We start from the raw sequence: 19,210 nt of genomic DNA, 5'->3' as shown, positions 1-19,210 counted from the left end.
TGGATGGCCTGTTAGAAATCTGACAACATAATATCTATGTTTTGTGAAACAGACTTTCTGGGGAGATAGTACAACACACACACACACACACACACACACACACACACACACACCTATTAACCCCAGATAGAGAGTCCAAAGCAGTTCAAAGTACAGATATCACCAAAGTCCAGCTTGGTGAACAAATGAGTTTTATTAGGTTGACTTCAAATATGGGTGAGGGGTTAGTAACAAGCTCCAAAATGGCTCAAAGACAGCTACATCACCAACTCTCACCCCAGCACTGGTGACAGCTCACAAAAGCCGAAAGTCTGGACCACACTGCAAAAGCTTCAGGCAGCTGAACAGGTTGAAGGGTGCCCTTTTTAGGTGACTAGGTTGTTCTAAACTTGTTCCAGGTATTTAGTTCCACTGGGCTGTGCTTCTTCCAGGCAGCTTGGTTGGTCTCTGCTTCTTTTCATGCTGTTTGGCTGGTCTGTGCTTCTTCAAGGCAGCTGGACTTGTCTCTGACTCTTTTGCACCTACCTTGGCTTGTCCAAGACTGACTCTATGAGTCTTTTATTGTTTCACTCTTGGGGGTGGGGGGGGTGGGGGATCTGGTGGATCTGGTCAGATTCAGGGATTTCATGAAGCTATTTTGAGTTGTTTACTTTGTGGTAAGAAGCTTCCCTACAGGGTGAAATGTTTCAATATTAGAAGAAACTGATATGCACCAGTATTATTGTTCAGTTATGAGCATGACTATTTCTTCTTGTTTACCTTGATGAAGAAGAGTGAGCTGTTGCTTTGGAAAGCTCTGCTGGGCAGACGAAATGTCCCCAGCAGCTCATTAGAGCAACACGTTTCTGTTCTGCATAGTTCCCTGGTGATAAGCAGAGGGAGTCAACTTCGTCTAAACCTCTACCAAGCATGTCTTCGTGCTGTTGTTTGCCACATGTAAAGGATCCCACCGCTAACTGCAGGGACTGAAGGTCCTACAGAGCAAGTGGCTGCTCTGACAAAGGGGCTGAACTGCAAATGCACTTCTTTTTGCCTTAAGAAGGGTTCATGTAAAAAGGTTTGCTCTTAATTTTTTTCTCTTTAGTGTAAACGTGCTCTGTATGTGTAGACAGACACACAGACTTACTTTATTCTGTATGTATGGGTGTTTTGCATGAATGTATGTCTTCGTACCATGTGTATACAGTGAATATGGAAGCCAGAAGAGAGCATCAGATCTGCTCTAACTAGAGCTCAGGACCACTGGGAGCCACCATATGGATTCTAAGAATCAAACCAAGATCCTCTGGGAAAGCCACAGTTACCCTTAACTACTAAGGCATCTCTCCAGGTCCAGCCTGCATGTACTTTTGTTCTACACGCTTTCCAATTTCTAATTCATTCTATTAATTAGTCAAATATAAAACCCAACTCAATAAAATATGAGAGACAAACCATTAATCAAGCTTCACGATAGCTGTCTCAGGTATGAAATGGAGGCATAAACACACATACACACGTGTACACATGCACATGTGTATATTATGTTTATAAAAACATATCCACACATACACACATGCAGGGTGTAAATGCTGTATTTATTTCCTCAGATGAGGGGATGAGCTAAGAGTCATTCCCAAGCCTTTCTAGCTCTTTTGGAACTCTCACTGGCTGATTCAACTCAGATGTTCTGGCCTAAACTCCTATCCAAGCTGATTCAAAACTTCTCTTGACTTCTGAATGACTTGCTCTGCCTGGCCTCAAACTAATTCTGGCAATTTGTTTTCATCTTCTGGCTCCTTCTCATTCTCCAGATCATTCTGTCTTCACTTGTGTAGAGCTTGTTCTCTCTGTAACCTGTCTCCGTAAAACTGTTCTGGTTTTAAAAATAATAATAACTCTCAGTAAGACCTCACACTCTCCCCGCACTGCTCTTAAGCAGCTCCTTTTTCCTGTCTGTTCTCCTGAGGGTTGGACGTATCTTTTTTCTCTGACTTGTTCTGTCAAATCTTTTTCTGAATCATTGTTTTGTCTGCCTCTCAATTAGATGTCACTTTCAAACACAGCTGCTTTCTCCTATAAACTAACCTTACCTTCACTGTTTTGGAGTAAAGGTGTGCGGTAAGGGCATGTCCATATTCCCGCCAGATCATACTGTAATCCAGAGTGTGTTTGCATTCCAGCTGGATCACATAGAAGGTCTTGGGATAGGATCCCGTGCTACTGCAGCCATGTTGATGGATTAAGATTCCTCTGTAGCAGGGACTTATATAGACACATAAATGAGCGTGGATACACAAACACCACACACACAGAAAGACACATACATACCTAAGCACATATATAATACACATACTCATTACACACACACAAAGCTATTTGGAGAAAATGAGTAAGAAACAAAAATATAAACCACTTCCATGAATACGTGTTTACAGTGCCTTCTTGATATGAATAGTGACAATATCTACTGTGCTATCATGAAATTAAACATTTTTTAAAGAACTTGTGGTTTTCTGTTTGCTGTGCCACATATATGTAACAGAATATATTCAGTAGTGAGTGGCAAAGTTTTGGAACTACCACCCCATCCCCCACCCTGGATGGGCTCAATTGCATTTTGTGGCATTGACTTTGGAATTTGGAAGTGATTTTGTAACTGTTTGCTGTTAGTCTCAGGAGTGTTTGTTTCATGCGTTTCTTCCCTTTTACTGAGAATGTAACTCTGAGCAGCGACAGCTCTGTGAGAATAGCAGCAGTGTGGGAAGAGTTCTTGTGCAATTGTCAATGTAATTTGATCAGTATCAATAAAGAGTTTGTTTTAAAGCTACTCACAGGAAACTAAACAGCTGTTTAATAGTTGTTTATCCAGTGATTAGGGAAAAGAACAATTTAACTCACATAAGGCAGGAAGAAGCAGGTGATGGCTCAAACCAAAAACCCATAGCGTGGACTAGTCACAAGTGTTTTCCCAATAAATTGTCTTTCCAGGGTTTCCATTGTATTAAAGTTAGAAAAAACAAAAAACAAACAAACAAACAAACAAAATCGAAGGTAAGTCAAATATTGCTAGTAAGTTAAAAAAACAAAAGTTTGAATACTCACAAATAAAGAAGTCAGAAGCAATGTATACCTTGGGTTCACACTGACCATTGTAGGTTGAAACCATCCTAGTCATCAGCACATGGTTCTGAAATCTTTTTATTTTGTTATTTTTTTCTCTGTGGCTGTCATTCCTGGATTCATACTATTCCAGGCCTTTATGTTTGAAAGTATGCCTTGTTTGGCTCTCTTTTTGTTTCCTTTCTCTACTTGTGGCTTTCCCTTCTAACTGTTCCTCATATTTGATTTTCCCTTTCTGTAGCTTCTAATATTCTACTGGTTCGCAGTCCATCACATGTAAAGTACTTCACAAGGTCTTTACGTCTACTCCTTTCTTGAATCTTATCAGCTTTAGATATGTCTTCCAAATAGCCACTAAACAACAAGTAAGCCCAAAACGTCAACAAGGTCAACTAACTTCTATTTTAGTTACTGCAAAGACACATATCAAACCTCCATGCGTGTCCACATCTTTGTATTTCACGCCTCTACATCGAACAGTTAACCAATTTAAAAGTGTTAAAGACTTGTGGGGCCATGTGTTGTACCTGTGTATTGTATATACAGGATAGCCTACGTAGAATACAGTGCCTTCCACATATGCTTTTAATAAATATGTTATCTTCTAATACACTCACTGATCCTATATCCCCCTACAGTTGTGATATTTTTTGTATGTCACATATATAGGTATGTGTCCTCCAACATTGCTTATAATTCTGATCTACATCCTATAACCAGAAAATCTTTTACAACTACAAATGTGATTATGCCATTTCCAAACTTCAAGTTTAGTAAGATCATCAGTGAATCCCTATGTTAAAACAACAAGGCCTTGGAAATAGCTCTCAAGTTAAAACCAACTTCCTTCTATCTTTCTCCCTCTCCACATTCCTGCCATACTGAAATCTCACTGTTCCAGAGTTTCCATTGTTAAATGCTATGCATCCATAAGATCTCAATTTAACTGTGAATTTATTAGTGTGCCAGCCCCTGACCCTCCTAACTAAGTTAAATGATTATTCCTGGCATTACCACAGCATTGCTCCAGAGCATTCATCACACTTGTAATTACTTTTTGAATGTCTGTAACTTCCTCCTTGATGCATTCTCCAATCCCCTTGATGAGGGGAAGTATAGATATTAAATGTTCTAAATGGTTGCTGAGCATTTTTTTCTAGCATACTTCAGAGTTTAGTAATTACTTTGTTTAGTTGAACTGAAAATATGTCCCTAGTCATGAAGAACTGTTGAGGTTTGACTCCAGCATTGTGTGTGTGTATGTGTGTTGTATGTGTGTGTGTGTTGTGTGTGTATGTTGGAATATATATAATAGTATATTATAATTATATATAATATATTTTATATGATATTATATATTATATATGTATAAGGTATAATAACAAAATATACTATGTTGTTAATTTCAAATGTATGATGAAATATATATTACATATTATATATAATAATAATAAATAGATATATTTTAGTCTATCTATCCTATTGTTTGTTTTAGGTCTTCTGTCAGCAAATATAGAAGCCTTTGCTAACTTAATTGTTTGATTCAATCTCTACCTCAGATCTCAAATAATACCTGCAGCACATTTTTTCATTGCCTCTACTAAACTCCACTGCTGGCAGTATCAATAAGCATCTTGCTAACAAACAGTTTCCTTGAGATAAAATATGTCTATTCACATTTTATATTCCATACATAACCCACAAATATTTATTTAATAAATGCATGAGTACTTGTAAAGTAGGAATTAAATGACCTCTTGTTTGAAAAAGAATGCTTTCTTAGTGGAGGAGTATCCCAGTGGCAAAAGTGTGTAGACCAACGAATGGTGCCTTCCATTTTTACTTTTCTGCTAGGCTAGTATGTCCATAGGGGAATGCTCGCTGGTGCTCTAGGCGGGAAAGGGAAGACAGGAGGAGATGATCTGAAGGATCTATAGGACATGTAGACAAGAAACGGAACAGGGGGAACTGCAGCCAGTGTTCTGTTGCACTGCTAGGGGTGACTCTGAATATTGGGTCTGGTGTAAGAGTGGAGAAGTTCTTTGGGCCACTTATCTGGCCTTCTGGCAATCATTGCTCACGGCTGAGTTAGGGGTATCGGCCCTTACACTGAGTATTTTATTCCTTATATATGTCTATAATAATACTGATATAAATGTGGATATAATACCAGTCACCACAGACATTCATAACATAATTCTTGTAGGTATGTTATATGGTAAAGGAGACTCTTCAAGGGTGTTTATGGCAAGCATCTTCAGATGGTATGATTATCTTGGGTCAAATGGATGAAACTCATGAATTCAAGAAGGCTCTTTCTTTGTGTGAAGTGGAGTTGGTGAGGGGTGTCTTTTAGGCAACATTTCTTCGTAGATTGACATGGCTACAGAGCTGTCACTATACTTCCATCTCACCCCAGCATGGATATCACAGAAAATAAATAACAAATGATACTAAGGTTTCAGAATAGAGGAAATGTCAAGCAGTGCTGGAGGAAATGTAAAATATTCAAGTCACAATGGAAATGAGACAATTCCTCAAATTAAAAATAAAATTATTATACCATCCAGCTATACAACTCTTGAGAATAACCTCAAAAGAGTCTATGTCAGCATTCCTCACAGATCCATGAGCATCTGTGTTTTTGATAGCATTACTTACGGTACTTGTCTTATAATAGATAACCTAACAAAGAAAATATAACATAGTGACACAATGAAATTTTATTCAGGCGTAAGAAGCACAATTATTTTGTTTGCTGGAAATTGGGTGAAACTAGACTGGAGATCAATATGTAAAACAATATAACCCACACACAGAATGATAAATTTCACATTTCTTTCATATGCAGATCCTAGATCACATGCATACATGTGCACACATGCACATACACGCACACGCACACGCACAGACACACATAGCAGTATAATGAATGCCATAGTGAGACTATTTTAGAAGAGATGGTTGATTTGATCAATTCATAGTCAATTCATTTCTATTCTTAATTTGAAACTTCAAATCATTAAAAGTCTCCCATTTCAAATATAGGATGTGAAGTGATTTCTTTTCTGCCTCTTGCAGCCAGCTGATACTTTTTAAAAATAAAGAGAGAAATGTAAATACGAGGAATGAATACGATGACTATCGTTCACCAAATAGCTGTGAAATGCAAGTAAATTAAATGTTAGGACTTTCACCTCTAACTTTTAATATTTTCTTAAAGAAAACATTACCAGAATTATCAACAACATCTACACAGTCTGATATTTCAACCCAGGCAGATCTTGAAACTCCCATCCACTCAGCTATGACGTGAAGCAGCAGAGCTGTTTTTAACATTTACACTTGCTTGATGAGAAGATGTTGACATGCTCAGAAGTACACTTATTAAGAAGAAGAAAGCATTGGCTGTCTCCAAGTGCTGACAAGGGACTTAGAGCTAAAACAGGTAAATGCTCTCACAATTTTAAGCTGTATATGAAAATAAAACAAAGACTGGCTTCTCGTCTTTTTCATATGTCTCCATTTAGATTTGTTTAATCTAGCTAAAATTATTTTATAAGTACCAAAAGAAAATATGCCATCAGTAAGCAATTCAGATAAACTTGAATTTTGAGAGACGCTATAAGGCCAGAGGAAGTCTCAGGCGTAAATTAGTCATTTGTTAACATTTGGATCTTGTATCTACAGGCACGGAGTCTGCAATTTATGCAATGCATTTGTCTGCTGATTTGGTCATTTACTTAATGGATGTGAGAGAATTTCAAAGGAGGTTGTAAAGTGGCTAGCACATACTTTTTCCAACTAACAAGATTTGCAGTAAACACAGTGTAAAACCTTCAAAATGCATTCAACAGTATTAAAAGACTAATTCATTAATTCACTTATTGTACTTTAAAACTGTATCAAGCAGGTAAGAGGACTGTAGTGTTTTTAAGTGTTCTACATAGGTGCTAGCGATATACCTAATATGATCCAAAGACCTATACTAAAGTGAAATAAGTAAGAAGTGGTCAAACATCCTTCTGTTTGTCCTGTATCTTATTTCTTTCACTTTATATATTTGAGCTCACAGAGGCTCAGGTGATTAGACCTCAATTAAGGCAATACGAGATGGAATTTCCTTGGAATCTGTTTTGCTTTTAAATACAATGGAAGAATTTCACAAAATATACATAATATTTGTTTTTCTTTTTCTTGGAATAAAGATGACAATCTATGATATAGCACTCAGTGGAAATGTTTCCATAAAATAATTCTCTGATTTAATAAACTTTTAAACCACTGTTTGTAAAATGAAAATGCTCCTGTACTGGAAAAATTTATGAAATCATTTTGAGCATTGAACTGCTTGGAAGGTGATGTTTGATGGTTGACATTTTATATTTTACCAAAGCATGTTAGGATAAGAGTTAATGTAGAGCTGATACTGATTCCTTCAATTGCTCTAAAAATGAAACTTTATAATTTTAGTTAGATAAGATTTACACTCACCTTTTACATCAGTATTTCTCCTGGGTTAACTAGTGTGTGTGTGTGTGTGTGTGTGTGTGTGTTTCTTCAAGTAAAACTGTTGTAAATCTTGGATCAGATTCTGCAGTCTTTCTGTATTTAAATATAGAACAGTATTACCATGGTTCAAATGAATGTCTTCCACCCAGCTTAATTATGTTCAAGCTGCAAATAAATGCATATGCTGTACCCATGGATTTGAAAATACAAAGCAGGGGCTCCCTCTGCATAACCATCTGTGCACTGCTTTTGTCTTTTATATGTGATAATATAGATAATAAAGCCAAATTCTTTTTAAAATTAGAATTACATAATTGGAACATGAGGCTAACGACATGTAACACAATAGCACTATTTTCTTATCATCATTTTGTAAATTTGAAATAATTGTAGTGATGACAGTAATAAATACGTGTTTTAATAGAATGCACTGTTAGGCCACAGTGGATGAGTTGCATGAAACATTAAATGTTCTGTCATTGAGAATAAAATATTATAGCAAGGTAACTAAGCACTTGGGAAATTTTTATGTTACATTTGCCCTACCAAAGAAACAAACTGCAAGGGGTTTCAGAGTATGTTTTTAAGTAGTACCTTGTAAAACCAATAATGTTTACCATTGATTTATATAATTATTAAGGCATTGTTTGAAAAGGAATAAATTGTTCTATTAATATTAATTAATGCTGGTTATTAATATGACAGCAGTACACTTGTGCATGTTTTATTTGGGCTGCTTCTGCTCCATCATGCCAGTCATCAATGCAAGCTACATGTCCTCTGGTTACCCCATGGTAACCTGCTTCTTTCCTTCTCCTTCTTTTCCCTCATGGTTCTTCTGTGACTCCACAAGCCCTCAAACCTTTGTTCTGCTTCCCTCTCTTCTTCCCAGTCCAGGCTCTAGGCAACTTTATTAGGCAATCAGGGATAATTTGGGAGCCAAGGTTCACACAAAGTCATTTTGAATACCCGAGAATTTGCTCGTGAGACAAAAAGAATATTTGGGTCAAGCAATTAATGCTTAAATACATAATAGCTCTAGATCAACTCCAACAGTACTTTAGGTACATCACATACCTAATGTCACCACCAAATGTGTGACTTCCATAAGAGAAGCAGCCAGTAGCCTAACACTAATGAGAAGGGGAGATAGAAACTGCTAAAGCAGGTGTATGGCAGGGGAAGATGGAGGAAGACAAAGAGAGACCAAGTCAGACAGACAGAAACAGAGAGAGAGAGAGAGAGAGAGAGAGAGAGAGAGAGAGAGAGAGAGAGAGAGAGATCAGTTTAATTCTTGGCTTAGCCCAGCAGCCAGAAAAATCTTTGGTTCTGATTAGAAACCAAGAATGCCAAAGGAGGCACTATTTCCTGTTCTAATTTCTTACCATCTTCCTCTTTTATCTAACTGAGTATCCTTAACTGGAACTTATATTGGAGGATGTGATGGGATCTAAGAGGCCCCTGGGCATTTCATGTGTGGGACATTGAACTCTCTCGTTCATCTCCCCACTCGTTGCCCAGTTCTACTAAACATCCGATAAGAAGTGCTAAGACCTGATAAACACCTTCAGCAAAGTGGCTGGCTACAACATTAACTCAAAAAAAAAAAAAAAAAAAGAAAAAGAAAAAAAATCAGTAGCCTTCCTGTATATGAAAGAAAAATGTGCTAAGAAGTACCTTGGCAAGTGAAAAATCAAGCAAGTGAAAAACTTGTATGAAAAAAAGTCAAGTCTCTGAAGAAAGAAATCAAAAAAGATATCAGAAGATGGAAAGATCTCCCATGCTTGTGGATCAGTAGAATTACCATCGTTAACATGGCCATGCTACCAAAAGCAATCTACAGATTCAATGAAATTGCCATAAAATACCAACACAATTCTTTACAGACCTTGAAAGAACAATTCTCAATTTTATTTGGAAAAACAAAAAACACAGAATAACTAAAACAACTCTGTACAATAAATAATTTTCTGAACGTATCACCATCCCTGATCTCAAGCGCACTGTAGAGCAAGAGTAATAAAATCTGCATGGTACTAGCATAGAAACAGACTGGAGATCAGTAGAATCCAATCAAAGACCCAGAAATAAACCCACACAACTATGGACATATGGACACCTGATGTTTAACATATATATATATATATGTGTGTGTGTGTGTGTGTGTGTGTATACATATATGTATATGTATATATGTGTATATTTATGTATATTGTATATATATATATATATATATACAATAGAAAAATGATAACATCTTCAACAATTGGTGCTGGTGTAACTGGGTGTCTACATGTAGAAAAATGCAAATAGATATATACTTAAAGTATAAGTAGATCAATAACCACATCATAAAACCAGACAAACTAAATTTGTTAGAAAAAAATAAGTGTGTTAGAGCATTGAACTTATTGGCACAGGAGACAACTTCCTGAACAGAACACCAACAACACAGGCTCTAAGATCAAGAATCAATAAATGGGACCTCATGAAACCGAAAAGCTTCTGTAAAGCAAAGGCCTCTGGCCAACAAAACAAAACGACTGCCTACAGACTTGGAAAAGATCTTCACCAACACTACATCTGACAGAGGACTAATATCCAAAATATATAAAGAACTGAAGAAGTTAAACACCAACAAACCAAATAATCCAATTAAAAACTGGAATACACAGCTAAACAGAGAATTCTCAACAGAAGAATATCAAATGGCAGGGAAACACTTAAAGAAATGCCCAATGTCTTTGTTTAATCATCAGGGAAATACAAATCAAAAGACTCTGAAATTTCATCTTACCCATCAGAATTGCTAAGATCAAAATGTCAAGTAACAACACATCCTGGAGAGAATGTGGAGAAAGGGGAACCCTCCATTGCTGGTGTGAGTACAAACTTGTACAGCCATCTTGGAATTCAATCTAGTACTCTCTTAGAAAACTAGGAATTGTGCTACCTCAAGATCCAGCTATAGCACTCCTGGGCATATATCCAAAAGATACTCTGTCATTCACCAAAGACATTTACTCAGCTATGTTCATAGCAGTGTGAATTGTAATAGCCAGAATATGGAAACAACCTAGATATCCCTCAACTGAAGAATGTAGTACATTTACACAAAGGGATATTGCTCAGCTATTAAAAACAAGAGAATCATGAAATGTGTAGGCAAATGGATGGAACTAGATAAGATAATCCTGAGTGAGATAACCCAGAAGCAGAAACACATGGTATAAATTCACTTTTAAGTGGACATTAGACATATAACATAGTTTAAACATGCTAAAATCTGTACACCTAAAGAAGCTAAGCAAGAAAAAGGACCCTGGGTAAGATGATCAGTCTTCACTCAGAAAGGCAAATGGATAAACATCAGAAGAGTTAGACAACAAGGAACAGGACAGGAGACTATCTCAGAGGGCCTTTGAAAGACTCTACCCAGCATTGTATCAAAGCAGAGGCTTAGGCTCATAGCCAAACTTTGGGCAGAATATAGGGAATCTTATGGAAGAACAGGGAGATAGAAAGACCTGGAGGGGACAGGAACAACAGAACCAAGAAATCTGGGCCAAGGGGTCTTTTCTGAGACTGATGCTCCAACCAAGGACCATTCTAGGATATAATCGAAAACCTCTGCTCAGCTGTTAGCCCATGGCAACTCAGTCTCCAAATGGATTCCCTAGTAATGGGAACAGGGACTGTCTCTGTCATGAACTCAGTTGCTGGCTCTTTGATCTCCCTAATGGGGGAGCAGCCTTACCAGGCAACAGAGGAAGACAGTGTAGTCAGCCCTGCTGAGACTGGATAGGCTAGGGTCAGATGGAAAGGGAGGAGGGCCTCTTCTATCAGTGGACTTGGAGAAGGCACGGAAGGCCTGAGGGAGGGAGTGTGGCATTGGGAAGGAATGAGGGAGGAAGTTACAGTTGGGATACAAAGTGAATAAACTGTCATTAAAATTTAAAAGTAAAAAATAGGTATGTGTTTATTTGATCCTGATATTCATCATTCATCTTAATAATACATGCACATAATATACTCTCATGTCTGTGGGTATGTATCCTAAAATTTTCTTTCTAAGTTTGTTTATTTTATGTATAGTGTTTTGATTGCATGTTTGTCTGTGAATCATGTGTGTTCTGGATGTTAATAGTGTCAGAAGAGGCATAAGTTCCTCTGGAACCATAGTTACTGATGGTTATGAGCCACTGTGTGAGGGCTGGGGACCAAACCTGGGTCCTCTGCAAGAGCAGCAAATGCCTTTCCACTGAGCCCATTCTCCAGCTCTGTGTCATATATCTTAAAAACATGCAAAGACTGTCTTAATTATAAAACGTATGTTAAGGAAATGCCATGTATCTTCTCACTTTGACATGCTTGGCTCCCTGGCGCTTACCAGTTAACAGACAGGAACAGATTCTTTTTCTTTTCTTTTTTTTTTTTCAGTTGATTTTTGTGATATTTTATTTCTTTTTTTAATTTATTTATTTTTATTAATTACAGTTTATTCACTTTGTATCCCCGCATAAGGCCCTCCCTCCTCACCTCCCATTCCCATCCTCCCTCCCCCTTCTTCACGCATGCCCCTCCCCAAGTTCACTGATAGGGGAGGTCCTCCTCTCCTTCCTTCTGATCTTAGTCTATCACATCACATCAGGAGTAGCTGCATTGTCATCTTCTGTGGCCTGGTAAGGTTGCTCCCCCCTCAGGGGGAGGTGATCAAAGAGCAGGACAATCAGATTATGTCAGAGGCAGTCCCTCTTCCCATTACTATGGAACCCACTTGGACACTAAACTACCATGGGCTGCATCTGTGCAGGGGTTCTAGGTTATCTCCATGCCTGGTACTTGGTTGGAGTATGAGTCTCTGGGAAGACCCCTGTGTTCAAAGTTTCTGGTTCTGTTGCTCTCCTTGTGGGGTTACTGTCCTCTCCAGATCTTACTATTTCCTACTTCTTACATAAGATTCCCTGCATGTTGCCCAACAGTTGGCCATAAGTCTCAGCATCTGCTTTGATAGTCTGCAGGGTAGAGCCTTTCAGAGGCCCTCTGTGGCAGGTTCCTAGGTTGTGGAATAGATTCTTATTAAAGTCTTGCAGAATAAACAATCGCCTTTATGAAGAAAACTTTACAAAGCTTGATGATGAAGAAGAATACGGAGTCATCATTACGGCAGAAGGTGTGGTAAATGCTGAGGGTGTTATTTAGTGAAAATTCCTTACCCTTTCCTCTTCAGTAACTTCCGGCAGAGTTCATTGATGCCAAGGGAATGGTGAGGTACAAAAACCACACCTCTCTATTCTATCCGGCAGATGGACTTGTGCAAATGATCCACAGTCATTCTGATAGTGAATTTTGTTGTAAACATATCTTTTCATGGTTTATAAAATTCACTCTCTACAAATGACTCTTGACAGGGCCCAGCACAGCTAATCTGTGGTTCTGTTTCTGCCTAATGTGCTGCTTTCTCTCAGAGTAAGTTTACTTCCTCAGGACTGTTTCAATGCATGTGGTTGGACGGGATTATTTCTAAAATCTCTTTGAGCTCTGAATTTCTATTCTGGTCTGATAAGGTTTAAATTTTTAAAACCCTTACAATGTAGCTTTTCTTTTAAACATAAAATTACTGAATATCACTTTTTTCTCTCAAAAAAACAAAAAGTCTTTGTCAGCATTTCAAGACACTTAGATATAAACTTTTATCTAACATCTGACAAAATGCTGATTACTTAGTTACTTTAGTCTTCATACAAATTTTCAATATTACTCACTATTTTAGTGAGAGTATTAATGAATAAAAGAAACTGCCTTAACAATTGTAATATTTTGTCTATGTTTTTCCCTGGAAGTTGACTGATACAGTATGTTATATATGGCAATAAAATACTTGCAATGCACTTACATAGTATTTAATCAACACTGATATTCTCAAATAAAAGATGAAATTACTACAAATACAAATATGAAGTGTATTTAGGACTTCTTTTTAGATTAATAAAGTAGCATGCTATAAAAACATTACAAATGCCATATAACACACACACACACACACACACACACACACACACTCCTCTAATCCTTTATCAGGAGATTTTACAAGTAATATATAATACAGTATTATCGTACAAAGTTGCTTATATATTGTTAAAAGCCAATAAACAGAGACATATTAGGAAGTACCACATGAAGATAATTAAATTTAGCTTGACTAGTATATTCAATGGTCTAACAAATGACTAAATAAGATCATTTTACACAAAAAAAATATTTTATCTTCATAACTTCATGAAAAGGATAATTGAAGAATGATGTGAGGTTTAAGCTATACTGTGAGAGCAAGTTATCAATGGAGATAAGAAAGAGGAATCTTAGGCAGTGAGTACAGCTTAGTACTGTCTTACCTCTTTGCTGCCATTGCAAAGGATGGTTGGACCCCCAGCTGAGTGGTTTTACTGGTCACTGTTTGAGCAGTAGGTGGACAGCATAATCTAAAAGAAATATGGATTTTTATAGCTATAGCTCAACAAAATTATAGGGCTGCACTACAGACAATCAGGGGATTAAATATGGTGATTTCACCTCCCATGCTTGGACCTTCTGCTGCCTGGCCTAAAAGCAACCATGAAGCAGTTGACAGGGAATTTACCAGTCCATCCGTATAAGCACAAACAGAATAGATAGGGCACATGGAAGAGCAATCAGAATGTAGCAATCAAAGAGTCTAACAAAAAAATTAATTAATTTGATTAAAATGATCAAGTAAATGAAAACATTATACTAAAAGTAAAAGGATCTGTTTTCTCCTTCTTCCAATGTCCATGTCGTTTGTCTTTCTGAGTGAGGATTGATTATCTTACCCAGGGTCCTCCTTCTTGCTTAGCCTCTTTAGGTGTACAGATTTTAGTATCTTTATCCTTTATTATAGGTCAAGTATCCAGTTATAAATGAGCACATACTATGTGTGTCTTTCTGCTTCTGGGATACCTCACTCAGGATGATCTTTTCTAGATCCCACCACTTCCCTACAAATTTCGTTATTTCCTTGTTTTTAATTGCTGAGTAGTATTTCATAGTGTAAATGTACAGGACAGGAGCCTACCACAGAGAGCCTCTGAAATACTCTCTCTAGCAGTGTATCAAAGCAGATGCTGAGATCTTAACCAAACTTTGGGCAGAGTGCAGGGAAACCTATGAAAGGAGGGAGAGATAGTGGGACCTAGAGAGGACAGGAGCTTCACAAGGAGAGCAACAGAACCAAAATATCTGGGCACAGGAGTCTTTTCTGAAACTTATTCTCCAACCAAGGACCATTGATGGATATAACCTAGAACCCCTGCTCAGATGTATTAGCCCATGGCAGCTCAGTATCCAAATGGGTGTCCCTAGTAAGGGGAATAGGGTCTGTCTCTGACATAAACTCAGTGGTAGGCTCTTTGACCACCCCCCCCCCTCTGAAGTGGAAGCAGCCTTACCAGGCCACAGAGGAGGACAAGGCTTCCAGTCCTGATGAGACCTGATAAGCTAGAGTTAGATGGAAGGGGAGGAGGACCTCCCCTATCAGTGGACTTGGAGAAGGTAATAGAGGGAGATAAGGGAGGGAAGGTGGGATTGAGAGAGAAAGAGGGAGGCGGCTACAGCTGGGATACAAAGTGAATAAACTGTAATTAATATAAAAAATAAAATTTAATTTAAAAAGTAAAATTATCTGGTTTGTTTATTTTTTTAAAGTGTGTGAACTTTTCAGAATAGGTAAAAATGAAAACCTGATTAAAGAAATTATTTATCAAACACTGGTACAACTAAAAAAGTATAGGAAAAATCTACAAAATAGAAAAATAAGCAATAGAATCTTTACATCTGAAGACACCAGACAAACTAGAAGATTTTTATGAATTGAGACATCATAAATTCACACAGATTGGAGCACAGAAAGAAAAAGATTAAAAATGTTAGAACAATTAAGAGACACAAATGATGGATTATAAAGAAGTAGCATGTATCTAATTAGATTTTTAGAAAAGTATTAGATAGAATGGCAAAGAACTTGACAATAATTCAAAATGTTGCCCAGGAAAAAGAAATGAGCCCTTAGATTAATAATAGTACGAACAAAGCTACAGTGCAATAATCAAATATATTCCTCTAAAGTAGGAACAGATAATTTCATTCTTAAATAACACTTAAATATTGATTAAAATCAAACTCTTAAGAATAATGAATGAGGCATGCATGAGGCTGTTCTATAACACAACATTATTGAGAAAAATTAGGGAAAGTCAAATGAAAGGAAGAACACAGAATTGTGTTATGTGTGTTTCTGCAAATGTATGCTTAAGAAGGCACCACAGCTCAGGGCTCAGAAGAACCAGCAAGTGCCTAATGACGTTTTCTCAAAGACTTGAGTGAGATGAATGTGTGCTAGACTGAAGTGTGCTGGCTGGCTCCATGCATGCCTTCCCCAAGTCCACTGGTAGGGGAGGTTTTCTTTTCCTTCCTTCTGATCCTAGTCTATTAGGTCTCATCAGGAGTAGCGGCATTGTCTTCCTCTGTGGCCTGGTAAGGCTGCTCCCCACTCAGGGGGAGGTGATCAAAGAGCAGGCCAATCAGTTCATGTCAGAGACAGTCTTGAATAATAAATTTTAGTGGCAAAGGAGTAAAAGTACGGATAAATATTGATGCTTTTCAATCTACTGCCGCAACTTGTCAGTCGGCAAGGCAATGTCCATGGTCACTAACAGCCCTCTGACGCTTAAGAACTACAGTCCTATGATAATGGATGGCTCTGGGGACAGGTGAGGAGTTGGAGCCAGGAATATGGTCAACCTACGCATTTGTGATTAAGAGGAGTCTACATGTAAACCATGTCAACTCCCCATTTTTCATTTTGCTCCAGGCGGTACTGACTTTCCCTGCTCCACCCTGGAATCAGCCACCTCTCTAAGAAAATCTGACAGATTTTCAACGTTCTTTTTAAGTTTGCATTTCATGGCTGCTTCTACATCTAATATTGAAAAGTTTTCAAAATGTAAGTTGTGCTAATATATGCAGTAGAATTTTACTGCAAAATATTTTCTACTGTATACACATTTGAATGTGAATTTTCATATATGTATAATAAATTCAAATAATGTCTTTTTATGTTAAGGTATTGTAATTTTCATTATCTATAAAATAAATCTTTGAAATTGCAAATTTTTTTACTATATTCAAGCTTAAGAATGCCAAGAATTATATTGGAATTGGATTAAAACTATTTTTTTTTTTTTGGTTATAAAATGCAAGTTTGGGGGCCTGCAGAGATGGTTCAGAAGTCAAAAGCAGATACTGCTCTTGTACAGGACATGAACTTGGTTCCCAAGACCTACTTGAGAGGGCTCACAACTGCCTGTAACTTGAGATCCAGGGAGATCTGATACCTCTGGCCTCCCCTGGCACCTGCTCTCACATTTGTTCACCTACTCCCAGTGTACACACACACTGTCTTGGTAACTGTCCTATGGCTGTGAAGAGACATCATGACCAAGCCAACACTTATAAAAGAAAGCATTTAGTTGGGGCTTGCTTACGGTTTCAGAGAGTTAGTCCATTACAGTCGTGGTGGGGAGCATGGTAGCATGCAGGCACCATGAAGAAGAAGCTGAGAGTTCTAAGTTCAGACTGGCAGGCAGCAAGAAGAAGAATGACATTGAGCCTGGGTTGGAGGACTGATAACTCAATGTCTAACCTCAGAGACGCGCTTACTCCAGGAATGTCACCTCCTAATCAGTCTCAAGCAGTGCCACAACCTCATAACTAAGTTTTCAAATACAGCAGCCCACTGGGGCCATTCTTATACAAACCACCACACAGATACACAATTTAAAATAATAAAAGTAAATATTTAAAAACCATGCTTGAAGGTACACTGGATAAGTGGCTTGAACAAATACCAAACTAAAGAAAATCTTCATCTAACTCTACTAAGGAATGATAAATATAGTGGAAATTATGATACGAAGCTGTATAATGACAATGCAGACTTGAATATAGCAAGAAAATCATGCTTGTTGATAAAATGTAGCTAAAAGATTATTAAAATATTTCCAAATGATTCATAATTTCATTTTGGTTCAAGTCAGAATATGCATTCAAGTGAATGCATTCAAGGAACTTACAAATTTATCCTAAAATTAGCAAAAGTAAATAATGAAACATAAAACAATTTTTAAAAATAAGAATTTCTGACATGAACTCAATGGCTGGCTCTTGGACCTCCCCCTGCCCCCCCCCGCGAGGGAGGAGCAGCCTTGCTAGGCCACAAAGGAGGACGTTGCAGCCAGTCCTGAAGATACCTGATAAGCTAGGGTCTGATGGAAGGGGAGAAGGACCTCCCCTATCAGTGGACTTGGAAATGAGCAGGGAGGAGATGAGGGAGGGAGAGATTGGGAGGGAATGAGGAAGGAGGGCTATGACTGGGATACAAAATAAATAACCTTTGATTAATATAAAAAAAATTATTAAAAAAAATAAACAAGCTAAGGGACATTTCTGCGGATCTTTTTGTGTCGTTGGTGCCACATGAGCTTGCCCTTACTCTGAAGGTCTTATCCTAACAAATACCAAACCTTCTTACGCAGGTGGACACTGCACCATTTCAGGAGAATTGAAAAGGCTGACGTGTGTGACTATTTGGAACCCTCACACATACAGAGATGTCATAAAAAAATTAGCGAACAGCATACTGAATAAATGTCACTCTAAGAACAGGCTTTACTTTACTTATAGAGGTAAACTTAGAGACATACCTTATAATTCACTTTAGGTGGATAAAACATCTGATCTCTATACCTCCTAAACGAAAATATAGAATGTCTTTATGACAACCATGTAGGGAAAAACTCATAGGCATGATTCAAAAAGCTCAAACTAAGAAGGCTGATATTCAAGAAAAAAGAAATTAAATATGTAATCATATATGCACAATATATATGTACAGAATATATGTATATGATACTGGAATATCATATCAGTAAAATATTTAAATATAAAGCAAGTAATGCAGAAGTCTATATTATACATGCATATATTAATAAACACTAAAATATTTTAAAATGCAATATATTTAAGGATAAATCATACATCAATATGGATATATACATGAACTGAAATTAATAAGTAGCGTAAGTAACAAGAGTGAATGAAGAAAGAGCAGACAGGTGAAGGTAGACAGGATTTTATAGTTCCTTCTGCCATATTTCCTTTCTTTGGTATATATTAATGTAGCAATTGAATTGTTAAAGGTTTGGTAACATTATCTGGTGTGATAATGATTGTTTCTGTAGACTCTTGTACTTTAAAAAAAATTTTGGTGAGAGCTTTTTTGACTATGGTTATTATACAAATAAAATGTTTTTTGTTTTTTTGATTTTTTTATTTTTAATTATACTTTATTTACTTTGTATCCCCCCTCTAATTCCCTCCCTCCTCCCCTCCCAATCCCTCCCTTCCTTCCCCTTCTGCACAAACTCCCCTCCACAAGTGCACTGGTAGGGAAAGTTTCTTTTTCTTCCTTCTGATCCTAGTCTGTTAGGTCTCAACAGGAGTGGCTGCATTGTCTTCCTCT

Source organism: Meriones unguiculatus, chromosome 4 (genome assembly GCF_030254825.1).
Source record: "Meriones unguiculatus strain TT.TT164.6M chromosome 4, Bangor_MerUng_6.1, whole genome shotgun sequence".
NCBI classification, from domain to species: Eukaryota; Metazoa; Chordata; class Mammalia; order Rodentia; family Muridae; genus Meriones; species Meriones unguiculatus.
This window is presented reverse-complemented; position numbering follows the sequence as displayed.